Raw genomic sequence first — 16,005 nt, 5'->3', positions numbered from 1 at the left:
CTTCTTGTGGTAAAAGTAAGTAAAACCACATTGTTTTTTGAGAAGATGGATGGGTAAAACCAGTTGCAAAGCGGCTAACATCAAAATTTATTCTCAACACAAAAAACAAGTGATTAGTGAAATTGTTTTATCAAGACATGCTGTTAAATGAGCTTTATTAATGGCATGAAATATGGAAAAAGCATTATTCATTTGCAGGCTCAAAGACGTTTCTTTTTGGGGTTGGATAAGCTTCTTTTGTGCTCAGTAGAAATCTGTTTTACCATGTGTGCTTTTGTGTGTGTGAGGGAAAAGTGTTCGAGGATTTTTCTTATTAATCATTGAAAATCTGTTGAAGATGTTTTTCTTCCGTCAGTGAGTTGTAATGTAGACTAGAAAAAGATTCACTGAAGAAGGAGATCATGACTGACAGGCTCTGTCGTCTGCATGTGCCACAGTGAAGACCTGCTGCGTGAATGTTTCGGGAATGCTAACTTGCTCATTGTTTTATTCTGAAGAAGTGAAGGTGATCAACAGTGTGCCCCTTGATCTCCATTTGGGGTTGAAGGAAACAGTGAAAATTGGGAATATGTGCAAATTGTGATTACTCGAGCATGAGTCACTGTGACTTATTAAGAAAATGTACAAGACTTGTTCACTTTCAAGTGTCTGTTGTTTAGAGTAGGTTCTCCCCCCACCCCTTTTTAAAAAAAATTGCAGCTGAGATACCAGCATTTTCATTGTTACTGTTGATGTTAACAAAGGTTATTTTAATTATTTCAGTGGACTTGCACAGTCAGTATGACTCAGTATGCTAGCAACATACTCAGTATTGTGAATGACTTTACTACTTCAGAGTCTGCTGCTGCTGCTAAGTCGCTTCAGTCGTGTCCGACTCTGTGCGACCCCATAGACGGCAGCCCACCAGGCTCCCCCGTCCCTGGGATTCTCCAGGCAAGAATACTGGAGTGGGTTGCCATTTCCTTCTCCAATGCATGAAAGGGAAAAGTGAAAGTGAAGTCGCTCAATCGTGTCCGACTCTTAGCGACCCCATGGACTGCAGCCTACCAGGCTCCTCCACCCATGGGATTTTCCAGGCAAGAGTACTGGAGTGGGGTGCCATTGCCTTCTCCACTTCGGAGTCTAAATCATAGCTTATCCTTATAATTGAAATTATCAAAACATCTTAAAGGTTCCAGACTGTTGTGCTTGATTGCCAATAGTGTGGTATCTTCATAAAATGATACATATGTTTTAACTAATCTATTCATTCAAATTTACAGAGGATCTGCTACATGTCAGGAACTGCTACATGTCAGGAACTGTAACAGATGCTGGACTACAGCAGTAAACAGATAAGAATCCATGTTCTTTTAGAGCATGCATTCTCATGGAAATGGGAGAGATAAATTTAAGAGAAAGTTGTATGCTCTGGGAGAAGTAAAATGGAATAAAGTAGGAAGTATGAAGAATAAAAGGGGATAATAATATAATAAGGAATAAGGGGGTAAAATAGGGAATACAGCATAAGAGTGTGGGGATTATGATTTAAATTAGATGACGTTTGAGTAATTGAATTAGCTGAGGATGGGAATTGTCCAGAGGCTACAGCAAACACAAAGGCCTTGAAGTGGAGATAGACTTGAATGTCGAGGAAGACAAGGAGAGCAGTTAGCCAAATGAACGTAGAAAGTTGGATAATTCTAAAGGACCTTTTAGGCCGTTATGCAGGCTGTTCATTAGCCTGACCCAGAACTCAAAGCCGTTGGAGTTGTGACATGATCAGAATTCACAGTTCAACAGGACCCTCTGGATGCTGGGTTGAGAATAGACGAAGGAGACGCCTCACAGTGCCCTGGTAAACGCTCTTAAGTAAACATTTATAACTGAACTGAAAACGTCATCAATGATATCCCTATTTTATTTTCCCTTTTTATAAGGAGAAAGAAATGTTATTTATGTCCCACTAGATCCGTTTCATGACTGTGTAACTTATAGCTGAAAAACACTGCTAAATGAGACACAGCCTCTGCCTTGGTGGGAAGGAAGTAGAAGTAGGGTGTTGCATATTAAAGGAAAATGAACAAAGTATAAAATGGAAAAGGATGAAAACATAAAATCAGTACTCTATCAACACTTAGCTTAAAAAATCAAGTAATCAAATATCAGTGATACAAAAGGCCTAATAATGAAGAGCCCCACTCCCCCAGAGGCAACTACTTTGAAAGAAACTTTTCTGGTTCAGATTTCCTGGGGCTTAACTCCATGTTCTAAATAATATGCTTATAGTGTTTATTTTTTGGTTTATCAACTTTAGACATTCTCTGTTGACTTCTTGCTATGACAGATGTTTTCAGTCCCACTTCTCACTACTGACCTTCCTCGTACGACGGTCACAGAACTGGCGCCTCTCTGGGGTTCTGCCCAGAAGATTAGCCTTCCTCGGCTGCTGCTCCCCCTCTGTGAGTATTCTGCTCGTCTCCCTCCACTGTGCCTAATCAGTTCACATTCCTCCATCCGTTCTCCATCTTTTCAGAACCATGGGCAATCCACCTAGGTATTTTTAAAATATCTTTAAAAAGTATATTTTTTACTATAAAACTAAACAAAAAGTTATTTTTAAATTTCTTTAGAGAAGTTTATTCAGTTAAGTGAAGGAGAAAGGATAAACACTTGCTCACGCTGGCACCTTGAGCTGGAAACTAGAGGTAGAGGTTTAGGTCAAATTTTTTGGCCTCATTTTTTAAAATATATGTAGTGTATGTGTTTTTAAGAGATATACTTAATAATATTTTATTTTTCAAAAACAAATTATAAATATTTTCCTGTGTGGGGAAATACTTTTTCAAAGTATTTAAAATTGATATTTAGCATTCTTTCATATGTAAATATCGTAGGATTCCCCAAATTTTTGACTTTAGGTTATTTTTGTGTTACAAATTATTTAAATTATAGCTAATGCTGCTGTGGATTTTCCTTATGAATAAATGTTTATACATAGTCTTTTTATTATTTCTCTTAGGATAAATATATAGATGTGGTCATTGCTGAATCAAAGAAGATAAATGTTTTTGGGGTTTTTTTTTTTTTCTGTTTTGTTGGGATAGGATAGATATACAGTGCTGTGTACGTTTAAGGTATATAGCATAATGACTTACTATGTTGTGAAATGCTTACTACGGTAAAATAGCATTCATCATGTTGCACAGTTACTCCAGTTTCTTTTCCGCTTGTGACGAGGACTTTCAGGGCTTACTGTCTTACATCTGTCAGAAGTATAGCACACAGCAGTGCTAGCTGCAGTCGCTGTGTGGTGCGTTACACCCCAGGTCTTAGTTTATCTTGTAACTGGAAGTTTGTGTCTTTTTGAGGTTCTTAACAAATGTCACCTAGAAGGTAATAGTCCCACTATCACTGTATTAAAATTCCATTTTTTGCTGTGTTGTTACTATTAGAGACTTCTAAAAAAGGCTTGATTCTGCTGGGTAAAAAGAATATTTTTATTTAAAAAACTTCCAATAAAATTGAATGCTTCTTGACAGTTTTGAATTGTATGTGTGGGAGAGAAGGAGAGGCTTGTTTTAAAGGTTTGTAAGAGTAGTTCTTTGTCTTTTTCTTTTTTTGACCACACTGAGTGGCTTGCAGGATCTTAGTTCCCCAACCAGGGATTGAACCCAGGCCCTGGAAGTGAAAAGTGTGGAGTCCTGACCATTGGACCACTGGGGAATTACCAGTGCCTTTGTAAATTTTTATGGCGCTCTTTTTCAGTTGTCCAATTAATTAGGCTTTCTTTGTGTTTTCTTTGACACTTAGAATATTTCCTGTTCCTAAAATCAGACAAGACTGGAAAATTTGAAGATAGCTCTGAAATGGGTGGGGTTGGGGGGAGAAACTTTTGAAAACAATCGATTAGAAACACTTGGCCTTCAGCTTGTATTGAGAAAAATCTATCATGATTTAGATTTCAAATTGTTGCTGCTTCTAAATATGATCAGTTGCCTTGTGCTATAAAATGTTAAATTATTAAATCTGTCCATCAAAGGACAGTATATATGAGATGTTATTAGTACTAGTAACTCTGTGCTTGGGTAATCTGGCTAAACTAGTCTTTCCACAAAGGGCATAATGCTTAAGCTTTCTTTTAGTGAGTCATGGAATGTTACCAGGGAATTTGTCACTATTTGGCATAATTCCATTAGGAACTTAGGCTGGCAATAGTTTAGTCCTTTTTGGGGAAAAATTAATTTCATTTTAGACAGAAAGAACTTTACTGACTTTTTAAGCTATTTATAAGTAGCGTTGTAACATTTTATAAAACAAAATTAAAAAAAAAAAAAAAAAAAAGCCCTTAAAAAAGCCTAAATGGCAGTGGACCAGACTTCATAGTAAAAGTTATATTAGGAAAAGAAAGCTTGGTTTATGAATTGACTACAGCAGATAGATCAGTGCTATTTTTGAAGGAATCCCTATTTTCTGGGATTATTGAAATCCTTAATCATTATAAAAATGCCTTGAATTTTCATGACTCTTTAAGCTATAGAAATTCCTATTCATGAGCAGTGGATTAATTGGGGAGAGAGAAAGAGAGAAAATGTCAATCTCTTTTCACCCAAAAGCTATTACTTATGGTTTTGTTGTATTTTTTTCTTCCAACCTTTTTAATATATTTCATAATCCTGTGTTACTGTACTTAGTAATATAAATATTTCTCATTTTACTACACTGGTGTCTTCACTTTCATTTTTAATGTGGCACTAGAGCCCTGTGGGAGACCTGGGTTTGATCCCTGAGTTGGGAAGATCCCCTGGAGAAGGGAACTGCTACCCACTCCAGTATTCAGGCATGGAGAATTCCATGGACTGTATAGTCCATAAGGTCATAAAGAGTCGGACATGACTGAGCGACCTTCACTTTCGCAGCCCACCCAGTGGCAATCACATAATTTTTTGTTTATGTTTTGGAAAAGTTTAGTTAAATTCTAGTTTTTCACATGGGTGCTTAGATTTCCTTTATAAATTTGAGTAAATATATTACTGGTTTCAGAGTTGACTCAGATTCTTTACCTCAAGCAGATAACTGTAGCAGAAGGTGGTGATTGGGGCGGGGAGCCAGTGACGTAGAGGAATGAAATTGGAAGCAAAGAAGCATCCTTTCATCTTGTTCCATCCTCTTCCCCTCTCTCCAGTAGTCTGGGTACAAGGCATTGAATTCAGATCACAATCTTTAGCTTTACTGTACTCTTGTTAGCTAAATATTTGTTAATTCTCTTGGCATTTATTATGCCCATCAGAGCTTTTTGATATGTGTAAGGTACTAAAGTGCTTTGCCCCAAAAACAAAAAATCAGTATATCAGTATTTTGAAGAACATAAAATAGTTGCAATGTGTATATTTATTTAAATAATTTGTGAAAAGTATTTCTATTTTTTTTTTTTTTTTATTTAAATGAAGACTAGTTTATCTTCCTGTTCTAGTTCTCAGTTGGGAGAACCAGACTAGCCGTTACTTTTCTAGTCTAGGCCTCAAGTTCCCACTCCATAAAAATGATGACTTGCAATTTGATATCCCTCACAAACCTACGAAGTCTGTTTTGTGATCCATTTGGAGTTGTTTTTCATATATATGTTGTTAACAGTGAGAATGAGGGTTTTGGCTTACTTGAACCTCACGCAGACTGAAATGGCCCTTCATTGAGGAGAAGCTTCACAGAAAACAAGGGAGAAGGGGTTCACACAAAGGCAAAGAAGGGCAGATTGGTTTCCAAAGGCCACATATTAAGGCAAGGATAGCAGATGTCTTTCATCTTGTGTTTTTTTGGCTGGAGTGACTCCTGAATACTGTATTAAGAAAATTTGGGTTCCATGATTGGTTGTTAATGGTTCCTTCATTGAGTGTGGATCACATCCAAGATGTGAGAGTGATTAAGAACAATGATATCCTCAATGTGTACATAGGGATCTGTCATACAAAGTGGTTAAGAGGATGACTGTTTCTATTTGAGGTGTTCCACGTTGATCTCATTTGTATATTTGGACGTTTTTGTGTTGTGATAAAATGCACATAACATAAAATTGATCATTAAAACCATTTTTAAGTGTATAGTTCAGTGGCATTAAGTTTATGCACACTGTTTAGTTACCATCACCACTGTTTCCAAAACCTTTTCATCATCTCCAATTGAAAAAACTCTGTACCCACTAAATAGTTTAACCCATTCTTGGCCTTCCACTGGCCCCTAGTAACCACCATTTTACTTTCTGTCTCTATGAGTTTGACTACTCCAGAAACCTTGTAAGAATCACAAATAATCTGTCCTTTTGTGTCTGGCTTGTCTCACCTTGATCTTTTCCAGATTCATCTGTATTGTAGCATATTTTCAGAATTTCTTTTTTTTTAAGGCTGATACTCCAGTGTATGTATATACTACATGTTGGTGTTCCCTTTCATTTTGGTTTTATTATCCAAGTAATTTTGTTGCCAAATCTAATGTCATGAAGATTTCCCTCTGTGTTTTCTCCTAAGAATTTTAGAGTTTTAGCTTTAGGTCTGTGATTCATTTTGAATTAATTTTTGCATCTGATGTGTGGAAAGAGTCCAGTTTCATTTTTCTGCATGTGGATATCCAGTTTTCCCCAACACCATTGGTTGGAAAGACTGCCCTTTCCGCATTGAATGGTCTTGACACCCTTGGCGAAAATCATTTGACTATGTATGCCAGGGTTTTTTTTTCCTGAGCTCTTATTTTATTCTGTTGATCTCTTTGTGTTTTTATGCCAGCACTGCACTGTTTTGATTATGACAGCTTTGTAATAAGTTTTGAAATTAGAAAATAGGAGTCCTCCAGGAACTTTGTTCTTCTTTAAGATTGTTTGAGGAAAAGATTCAGTTGTCCATAGGTTTCTCTCTTTTTGAAATTTAAAAGTTCTCAATCTGTTTCTAATGTTTGTCTTTTTTATTCTTAAACTGTATAGGCACATCTATAGAACAGTGTATTTTGTGTGTGATGTATGCAATATAAAACATGTTTGCTTTAAAGGGTTGTTATAAAGCAAGGTGTAGCTACTACCTCGGTGAAGAAATAGTTGTGTAAAGTTTTAAAAACAATTAAACTAAAGCATGGCCAATCAAGTGATTCTGTCAGCTGAAGTCAGAAAACAGAACTGTGTTTCTCAGGGTGTACTAGGAAGAATACTGCACTGGGGGTGTGTATGCAGGGAATTGGAGCCCTGGGGACACAATAGGACAGGATTTCCTAGAGCCTGGTGGTGTAGGGAGAGTAGGGAATCTTCGAGTGTCTAAATCTGAAAATACTAAATTTGTAGTTTGTTTTGTCCAGGATTAAGAGGGAATGGGATTAAGAGTAATGTAGCTAGAAAGCAGTGCCTATTAGAGCTGAGTCATAATGTAATAAGAATTGAAGCTATTTTGAAACAGAGTAACTTGATCTGGTTGAAACACTAATCACTACTTGTCAAAACACCAAGCTCTTTACATAATCAAAGTCAAGTGTGGTTGTGTATCCAGTTGGATAGCCTAGATTTAAATGTCATTTTGGCAAACTGTAATGATAAATACTTAACAATTATTAACTATGTTTAGTATGGTTCTTATTTAAAACTACATGGTTTATACTCAGGGTTCATATGCTTTAGCTTTTTTTATAGAAGTTTTTGTTTCTTCCCTCCCCCAAATAAATGGCTCCCTTTGAACCTCTGAAATTACATTTGAGTGATAAGGACAAACAGAATTCATAACTGAAATGGGGCAAATTCACTAATAGAAAAATAACTAGGGAGCACAGATGAGAAGGTTAATTTACATCCCTGATTTGGTGGGGTTTATAGGAGGATCTCGGGCTTCCTAAGTGGCACAGTGGTAAAGAATCCGCTTGCCAGTGCAGGAGGTGCAAGAGACATGGGTTTGATCCCAGGGTTGGGAAGATCCCTTGGAGTAGGAAATGGCAACCTGCTCCAGTATTCTTGTCTGGAAAATCCCATGGACAGAGGAACCTGGTGGGCTACAGTCCATGGGGTTGCAAAGAGCACATCTTAGGTAAAGGTTTGAGGAGGTGTTTAAGGCATGATGGTGAGATATACCAGAAAGTGGATTAATAGCAATTTATCACTGCTGCTTCTACATAACCCACCTGTTATTCTCCTTTCTGGAAGAAAGCTTGGAATGGAACTGGAATAGCCTGCTGCTTAGATTTATTTTTTTCCCCTATGGCAAGGGTATGGGGCGGGGGATTGGGCCTACTTAGAGGACATAGAAGAATCAGAAATCACGCTTTTTAATATGCATTTGTGAGTTAGAACATCTTACATTTATGTTAACAATTCCAGTTTTTACTTTGTGCATTGCTGTTTTTGTGTCTGTAATGTAAATCTACTTATGTGCTGCTGCTGCTGCTAAGTCACTTCAGTCGTGTCCGACTCTGTGCGACCCCATAGACGGCAGCCCACCAGGCTCCGCCGTCCCTGGGATTCTCCAGGCAAGAACACTGGAGTGGGTTGCCATTTCCTTCTCCAGTGCATGAAAGTGAAAAGTGAAAGTGAAGTCGCTCAGTCGTGTCCGACTCTTAGTGACCCCATGGACTGCGGCCTACCAGGCTCCTCTGTCCATGGGATTTTCCAGGCAAGAGTACTGGAGTGGGGTGCCACTGCCTTCTCCGATTCTGGTACATATCCCTCTTTATTTTAGTTACGCTATTGTAAAAATGGTAAAGCTTTCTGATTCATTTTGAGCCTATGTCCAATATCAAAATCTGACAGCACACAGAAATACTCTGGACCAATCCCAGTTATAGATGCCAATGTCTTCTAATACATTAAGGAAGAAACAGTCCCATGATTGTGGGTCACTAATAATATATGTTGAAAATGCATTTGAAAAAATTTGGCTTCCATCCTTTACCCTTAAAAACAAACCAGGTTAGGGCTGGTCCAGTGGTTAGGACTTCATACTTCTTGTGCTTACCTGTTCTTCATTTATGAGGAAGACTATGAAAGGATTTTCTTCTTAGAGTACAAGTAAGCACAAGATGGATATGAATTTTCATAATTAAAAACTAAATTTGATTAAGCTATCAGTCATTCAGGTTGATAATACACTGATATGTAGATTTTTTATTTTTAATGTGACAGAATTAAGGACACAGCAAGAGAATGTTTGACTTTTGCATGCTAGCATATAATAAGATCTGTATAATGAACCATTAGCTTCTTACTTAAGTAAATGATGAGAGTTTGACTGTTGTAAGTATCAGATGCATTTGGCCCTAAATATCACACAGTCTTGTAACTTTGTGTTTAGAGTTTATCCTGGAAATGAGATGGCAAGGGGACACCACATGGTTCAGTTAGTGTATTCTTCTAACCTTCATCAGATGGCGTATGTCACTGCATCTCATTTCTCTAAGAAATTGTTTTCTGTCATTCTTTGCAAGCCATTGGGATGCAGTTAAGTCAAACCATTAGTTAGCATAGGAAACATTTTCTATTCCTTAGAGGTCAGCTCTTTCCTTAGATTGCTTTAATAACTACTTAAACTTTCCATCTAGATGGACCATCTACTTATAGTCTTGGTGCTTCTTTCTTTTTCATTTTCTGGGTTTAAGTCCGTTTTGTTTTTTTTTTTTTTCCCTAAGTTCACTTGTTCCTTGTATTGTTTTAGGGATGTGTTCTTCATGCAGTTAGAAATAGTCTGTTTTACTGTCTCTCAGTCATTTTATCTGAGTTTTATTTAATTTTTGTTTTTTAAGTTTCTATCATAAGCTCGCTCAGTCGTGTCTGACTCTTTTGTGACCCCATGGACTGTACCCCTCCAGGCTTTTCTGTCCATGGGATTTCTCAGGCAAGAGTACCAGATTGGATTGCCATTTGCTTCTCTAGGGGATCTTCCTGACCCAGGGATCAAACCCGAATCTCTTGTGCCTTCTGCCTTGCAGCCAGATTCTTTATCTCCTGCCATTCACAAATGACTGGAGACTTTGAAATACTTTTGTGAACGTGTAGGCAAAGTTTACTTTTATTAAAGAAAAGGCTCATTGCCAATAAACTCTTATTTTCTCTTTACCTAAAACAAGCTTTCCAAATCATAAAAATCAGTATTATAGAAAATTTGGAGAAATGTAGGGAGTTTAATTTTTAATATTGGCATGCTTTCTTTCTATGTGTTCTGTAGGCAGTTTAGAAATTTATCTATGTGTATAACAAATAAAAGAATGGAACTATCAATTTGGGTGCTTTTCTTTTCTTGGTAGATTTTAAGGTGAGTCAAACACTTTATAAGGAAATGCTGTTATATACAAATATGAAACCAAAGTCAGAATTCAGTGCCATAGTGGAAAGAAGCAGTGAATTTAGATTTCAATGACCTTTAACTCTTGGGGGAAAAGTGGATTATTTGATAAAATGCCTTGGAACAACTGGTTTATCATACTGGGGATAGGTGGAGGGGAAGATGATTTATGTGTTTATGTTTACATGAATTATAAAAGGACCGGGATAGTTTCTGAGTGCTGACTTACAGTGTGCCAGGTGTACCGTGTGCGTGAATATGTTCCTCAGACAGACCTTCTGAAGTGTTAGTGTTATCCTCACTTTACACAGGAGGAACCATGGTCAAACAGTTGGCCAAGAATTGAAATTAAAGATAAAATCATAAAGTAAAACCTATCGAGAATATTGTTTTAGTCTGGGCTTGAGGGAGTTAGGCTTTTTTCTAAGCAAGACAAACCAAAGAGCTATGAAAAAAAAAGATTGATTTTTTAAAAAACTTGCACTCTTTGAACTTATTCTTAAATGAGAATTTAAAGAGGTAACACAAGAACATTTTAAAACAAAAATGGCAGTATAACTGCCATAATGCTTATAAAACTCACCCAAATCAATAAGAAAAAAGCTGAATCACTTAATGTAAAAAAAAAAAAAAGGCAAAAAATACAAGTAGGTAATGCATGTAGGGAGTTGTCAACAGGAAAAGGATAATATCCAAGGCTGTAGAGAAATATATACCTATAGTGTTTCTGGAAATATAAATTGAACTTTTGATGGATGATATGTATGTTCCTTTGACTCACAATTCAACTTACAGGAGCTTGGATTCTAGGTAGTACTTCCACAGATGTACAGGACAGTACAGAAATGTTTTTGGCAGTATTATAAATGAATGAAGGGGGTAGAAACTGTCTGATGTTCGTAGCACTTGAGTGACTAAGGTATAAAATGATACCTCACTTTCTGTACTATGTGGCATAAATTTTTAATTTAAGTTGGTTGCATTTGACTAAAAAAAAACTAAAAACTCAGATACTATTATAAATATGATTGATCTGTGTTACTACAAACATGTTTTTTACTGCCAGAAAGAATTCCTGAAAGGGTTCTAAAGCTGAGAGAAGAAAATTCTAAAAACCTCTAAATAGTTTTGAGTCCCTTTTAGTGTAACCCATTGACTTATTGATAAGCCAGGATGAGGGGAGAAACAATACATATATATACATCCCATGTATTGATATATGAAGCAGAGCAGTTTACCTAGTTTTACACAAAACACATAGATAAGGTGATAGGAACTGTTAGAAACCTTAATTTAATTTTGAGTAGTACTTAAGGAAATCAACATGAAGTGAAGTAGTTAATGATTCTCACCCTCAGCTGGTGGCAGAGTGAACAGATTACCCCATTCATCTACCTCTGGGGGTGATCATACCTTACCAGCTCTGCTGAGAATGTTTGTAACCTCTGTGTAATGTGGTTTGAGAGAGGAAAGGAAAGCTAGGAACTACTGCTATACAGAAAGTATTAGAGGCGAAACTGCCTAGAGACCAACTGGGATGTAAGATTAAAAATATGACTCTCTGAATAGAGAAAAGGGTACTCTTAGCAAGAGGAATTGAACTAGGATAAGTTTAGACAGTGTTTTAGACATAAAGTAAGTTTAGACATAAAGCTGAGTGCCAAAGAATTGAATTTTGACCTGTGGTGTTGGAGAAGACTTGAGAATGGACTGCCTGGAGATCCAGCCATTCAATCCTAAAGGGAATCAGTCCTTGAAAATTCATTGGAAGGACTGATGCTGAAGCTGAAGCTGCAATACTTTGGCCACCTGATATGGAGAACTGACTCACTGGAAAAGACCCTGATGCTGGGAAAGATTGAAGGCAGAAGGAGAAGGGGACAACAGAGGATGAGATGGTTGGATGGCATCACCAACTCAATGGACATGAGTTTGAGCAAGCTCTGGCAGTTGGTGATGGACAGGGAAGCCTGGCGTGCTGCAGTCCAGGGGGTCGCAAAGAGTCAGACACGACTGAGCAACTGAACTGAAGTTTGGACTAAACAGGAAATTTGATGCTTAATTTATGGAAGAGGGCAGGAGTGGTACCAGGTTTAAGGAACTAGAATTCTGTTAGGACCTTTCTCCCTGTTGCTTGCTTTTGTTCATTTTCGCGTATCTGCTTTCTCCTTGAGATCTGAGCTGTGGGCCTACCCCATGGATTGGAGTTCCTTTTGTTTAATGCCAGTTTGAAAAATTCTAAGCAAGATCTTATTCTCTTGGCGTGTCAGGTATTCCTTCACTCCCTTGTGTGTCCCAGCGGTACTGTGTACAGAATAAACTGGTACAGAACAAGCAACAGCAAAACAAGTAGTTGTGTGTGATATTCAGGGGAAGGTAGTATTTCCCAAAAGAAGTACTTACAGTATGGCTTGTCCTTGAGATTCTGAAGAAGACTGTATTCATTTTATCGCCGAGTCTAATGAGCAATTTTAAAGGAGAATAACAGACACTTGACATTCATTGTACTCTAAGGTGGATGGTCTTGCAGTACTGCTCCTCTGTCCTGCAGCACTGCCATGGGATTTACTGTACTTTACTGACGAGCAAAAGGACATCAAAAAAGAGTCATGACGTGTTTAAGACGCTAAGTATAGTGAGAGAGTTGGCATTCGAACCCAGGTGTTACTGACATAGTACCGTGCTCTGCGCCCAAACTGTGGCCCATGTTTTCTCTTGTGAGATGAAATTCACATGCCTCTCCTCCCACCTCTGCATCGTGTCTTTATCAACTTATTTCTAAAAAATAAACGAGAAGTTTATATAAAACAGTAGACTGTAGTTGTAGTGTCAGGGCCTAACAATTTATGCCCTGGGGGAATTCCTGCCATACTAAATCTTGGCAGGGACATATGAGACAGCTGCTGTATTTAAGCACAAGCAACACCATATTTAGGGCCTACTGTTGAAGAGCCCTTAGATAATAAGTGTTTGAAGAGGATGTAAGCAAGGTGAAACATTGCAGGTAGCAGAACTTCCCGAAGTGCTATTTTAGGAGTCTGGTCCGGAATTCTGCCCAGCAAATCCTTTCAGAAGCATATTGCCAAATATTTGCAAGATAGGATCTGCGGACTCTTCTGCTCCTCTGCTTCATATTCCTTATGTGCTTGAGGCACAGTAAAAGAAATTCATCTAGGCTGAAAATGTTTTCGATTAGGAAATCAGCTTGCCTTTTCCAGCCCTAGCCTAGGACATATAGTGTAAAGAAAAAAATTCTGATTTTAAGCAAACTTTAAAGTTTACCAGAAATCTGTTAAGTTGATTTAATTGATGCATTTATAAAATCTTTAGAGGAAATATGAGCAAACCATTGGTTGTTTGCTGATAACACTACTTTTCAGTATTGATTACTTAATGGAAGTTTGCAAGACCAGGGATATTTTCCCAGTTAATTCTGGTAACTAGCTTTCTGGCGATATATGTGTTTTAAAGTTATGTGGCAATTTATTCATGTAATAATGAGGTCAAAATTATTTTGACAAACCATCTCAGTGCTTAGGAGTAATTGGATAGTGTCTGGATAAAAGGTTCTATCTGAGACTTCAACAGTTTGAAAGAAAGCCAGTGTAAAAATAGTCACTTTACAGATACGCACCTTACAACCAGCTGTGTGTTACATAAATAACCTTGACAGGAATGCACATTCCCAGGAGCAGAAGACCACAACCATCAAGACACAAAGGAAAGTCATTGCTGTGCTATAAATATGTTTGGCTTTGTAACTTAACTTAGTCAACTGTTGGTCTTGGCAAAGTGTATTTACGATTAAAGTAGGTTATTTTTTTCTTAATAGCCACGTATAAAATGACATACACTTGAGCCTTTGAATGTTGTTATCCTGAGATACCTTGTATTTTTGATAAAGCCCAGTGAAGGTTTATTTTCACATGGTTGACCAAATATTGTAAACCATTATTTTAGACTACATTAAAACTGTCTTTTTAGCATTTGAAAAAAAACTTTTATGGAGAAAAAAAATTTAAGAATATAATAACACCAAAGTTGACTGACTGTACAATGAACCTGCATGTGCTTACCTAGACTCAACAGTTGCTCGGTCACAACCAGTCTTGTTTTATCTGTCTCTGCCCACTCCCTTGTGATTTTGAAGCACAACCCAAACACCATCATCATTTGTCTGTAAATGTTTCAGTAACTTTAAAGATTTATGTACCTCCTAAAAAAGTGGGAGTAAAAAACCATGTGGCATGACCACACTTGAAAAAATTAAAAATAGTTTAATATTGTTAGATGTAGTTAGCCTCTAAATTTGTGCATGTGTCATACATTTTTTAAAAGTCTGAATTCAGTCTTCTCTGTTGTTGCTCCTTGCAGTATACTTATTGAGGATTCTAGACCTTGCCTTTTAGAATTTCCCAAAGTATAGATTTTACTAATTGTATCTTGGGAATATTCTTAAATATATTTCTCCGTGTTTTCTATAAATTGGTAATTGTGTCTAGGGGTTCTGGTTTATGAGTCAGGTGAGATCACTTCATAAGTGGTGGCGTATTTATCAGGAGGCACGTTAATGTCTGCTTGTCCTTTCTAAAATGCCTAGGTTAAAATGACAAAATGGCAAGGTTTCAGTAAGTTTTCATTTTTCAACTGGTCTGTCTCTGTAGGGAGAGATACCTCATTTGATCAAATAATAGTTACTGTTTGATTTCCTGACAATGCTATTTGTATAGAAAAGGAAGACTAAATCTTGTGTTTTTGTTTTGTTTTGTTTTTTTTAAAGGAGGGAAAAAAAAAAGTGGTTTTCAAAATAACAAAATGGTTTACTAGCATCCTGTACTGGGATCAGTCAATTTGTTGTTTCTTGTATCAGTTTATAAACTCATGGGTTGAAACATATGTTTCAGTCCTTAGTGGTTATTAACTGTTGATACTCAAATTGTCCCCTATGGGCCAGTGGAAGTCTCTTCAAGTTGTCAGAGTTCTTTTAACATGACCATGGAATTACTTGATAGCTTCGGTTTTATCTGTTATGAAAGTTGAGCCTAGAACACTTCCTGCCCCAGACCTGAAATCACCCATTTTTATGAAGAGCCCTGCTCCATTTAAGTGTAGCTCATATATGGAACTGAGAAGGCAATGGCACCCCACTCCAGTACTCTTGCCTGGAAAATCCCATGGATGGAGGAGCCTGGTGGGCTGCAGTTCATGGGGTCTCTTAAGAGTTGGGCACGACTGAGCGACTTCACTTTCACTTTTCACTTTCATGCATTGGAGAAGGAAATGGCAACCAATCAGCAATACTTTGGGATTATTGAGTTTTAGAAATTGAAGTATAATATGCACAAAGAAAAATGCATAAATATTATGTACAGCCTGCCATTACTAGCATCCCAGAATCTCTTTCTTTCTTCTTTCCGTATACCACTCATTCCCCATTGAAAGAAAAAGAAGAAAATGTGACTGTTGTCCTGACTTCTAATGTTACTGATTAGTTTTGCCTGCTTTAGAACTTTAAAATTTTGTCTGAGCATTCATGATATGAGAAAAAGAGAGCTCTTTCTAGCTGTTTCCAACTTTACTCATGTCCAGGTAGCATCCAGAAAAAAAGTATCATTATCTTTTTCACATTCAAAACTTCTCTGTAATATCTTAGGAATCTAAGTAAAAAGCCAGGCATATACAGTTCTTGGTTTAAATATTTGTCTTAAGCAGGCTAGATTTTTGTGTA

General features: G+C 37.2%; 1 protein-coding gene across 2 annotated transcripts in view; it reads left to right on the top strand.

Annotated features, from left to right (window-relative positions):
- UBE2G1 (ubiquitin conjugating enzyme E2 G1) overlaps positions 1-16,005 on the top strand; it is an 89,556-nt gene that overhangs the window by 39,304 nt on the left and 34,247 nt on the right. The window contains exon 2 of one of the 2 annotated variants that reach the window (XR_003507019.1): positions 2,327-2,441. The exons of the other annotated variant lie outside the window; for it this stretch is intronic. The gene's annotated coding sequence lies outside the window, so the exon portion shown is untranslated. The remainder of the gene's footprint in view (positions 1-2,326; positions 2,442-16,005) is intronic. 2 annotated transcript variants of the gene reach the window in all.

The sequence above is a fragment of the Bos indicus x Bos taurus genome, chromosome 19 (genome assembly GCF_003369695.1).
Source record: "Bos indicus x Bos taurus breed Angus x Brahman F1 hybrid chromosome 19, Bos_hybrid_MaternalHap_v2.0, whole genome shotgun sequence".
Taxonomy (NCBI): domain Eukaryota; kingdom Metazoa; phylum Chordata; class Mammalia; order Artiodactyla; family Bovidae; genus Bos; species Bos indicus x Bos taurus.
The sequence above is the reverse complement of the archived record's forward strand: the minus strand, read 5'-3'. Positions and strand labels throughout refer to the sequence as shown.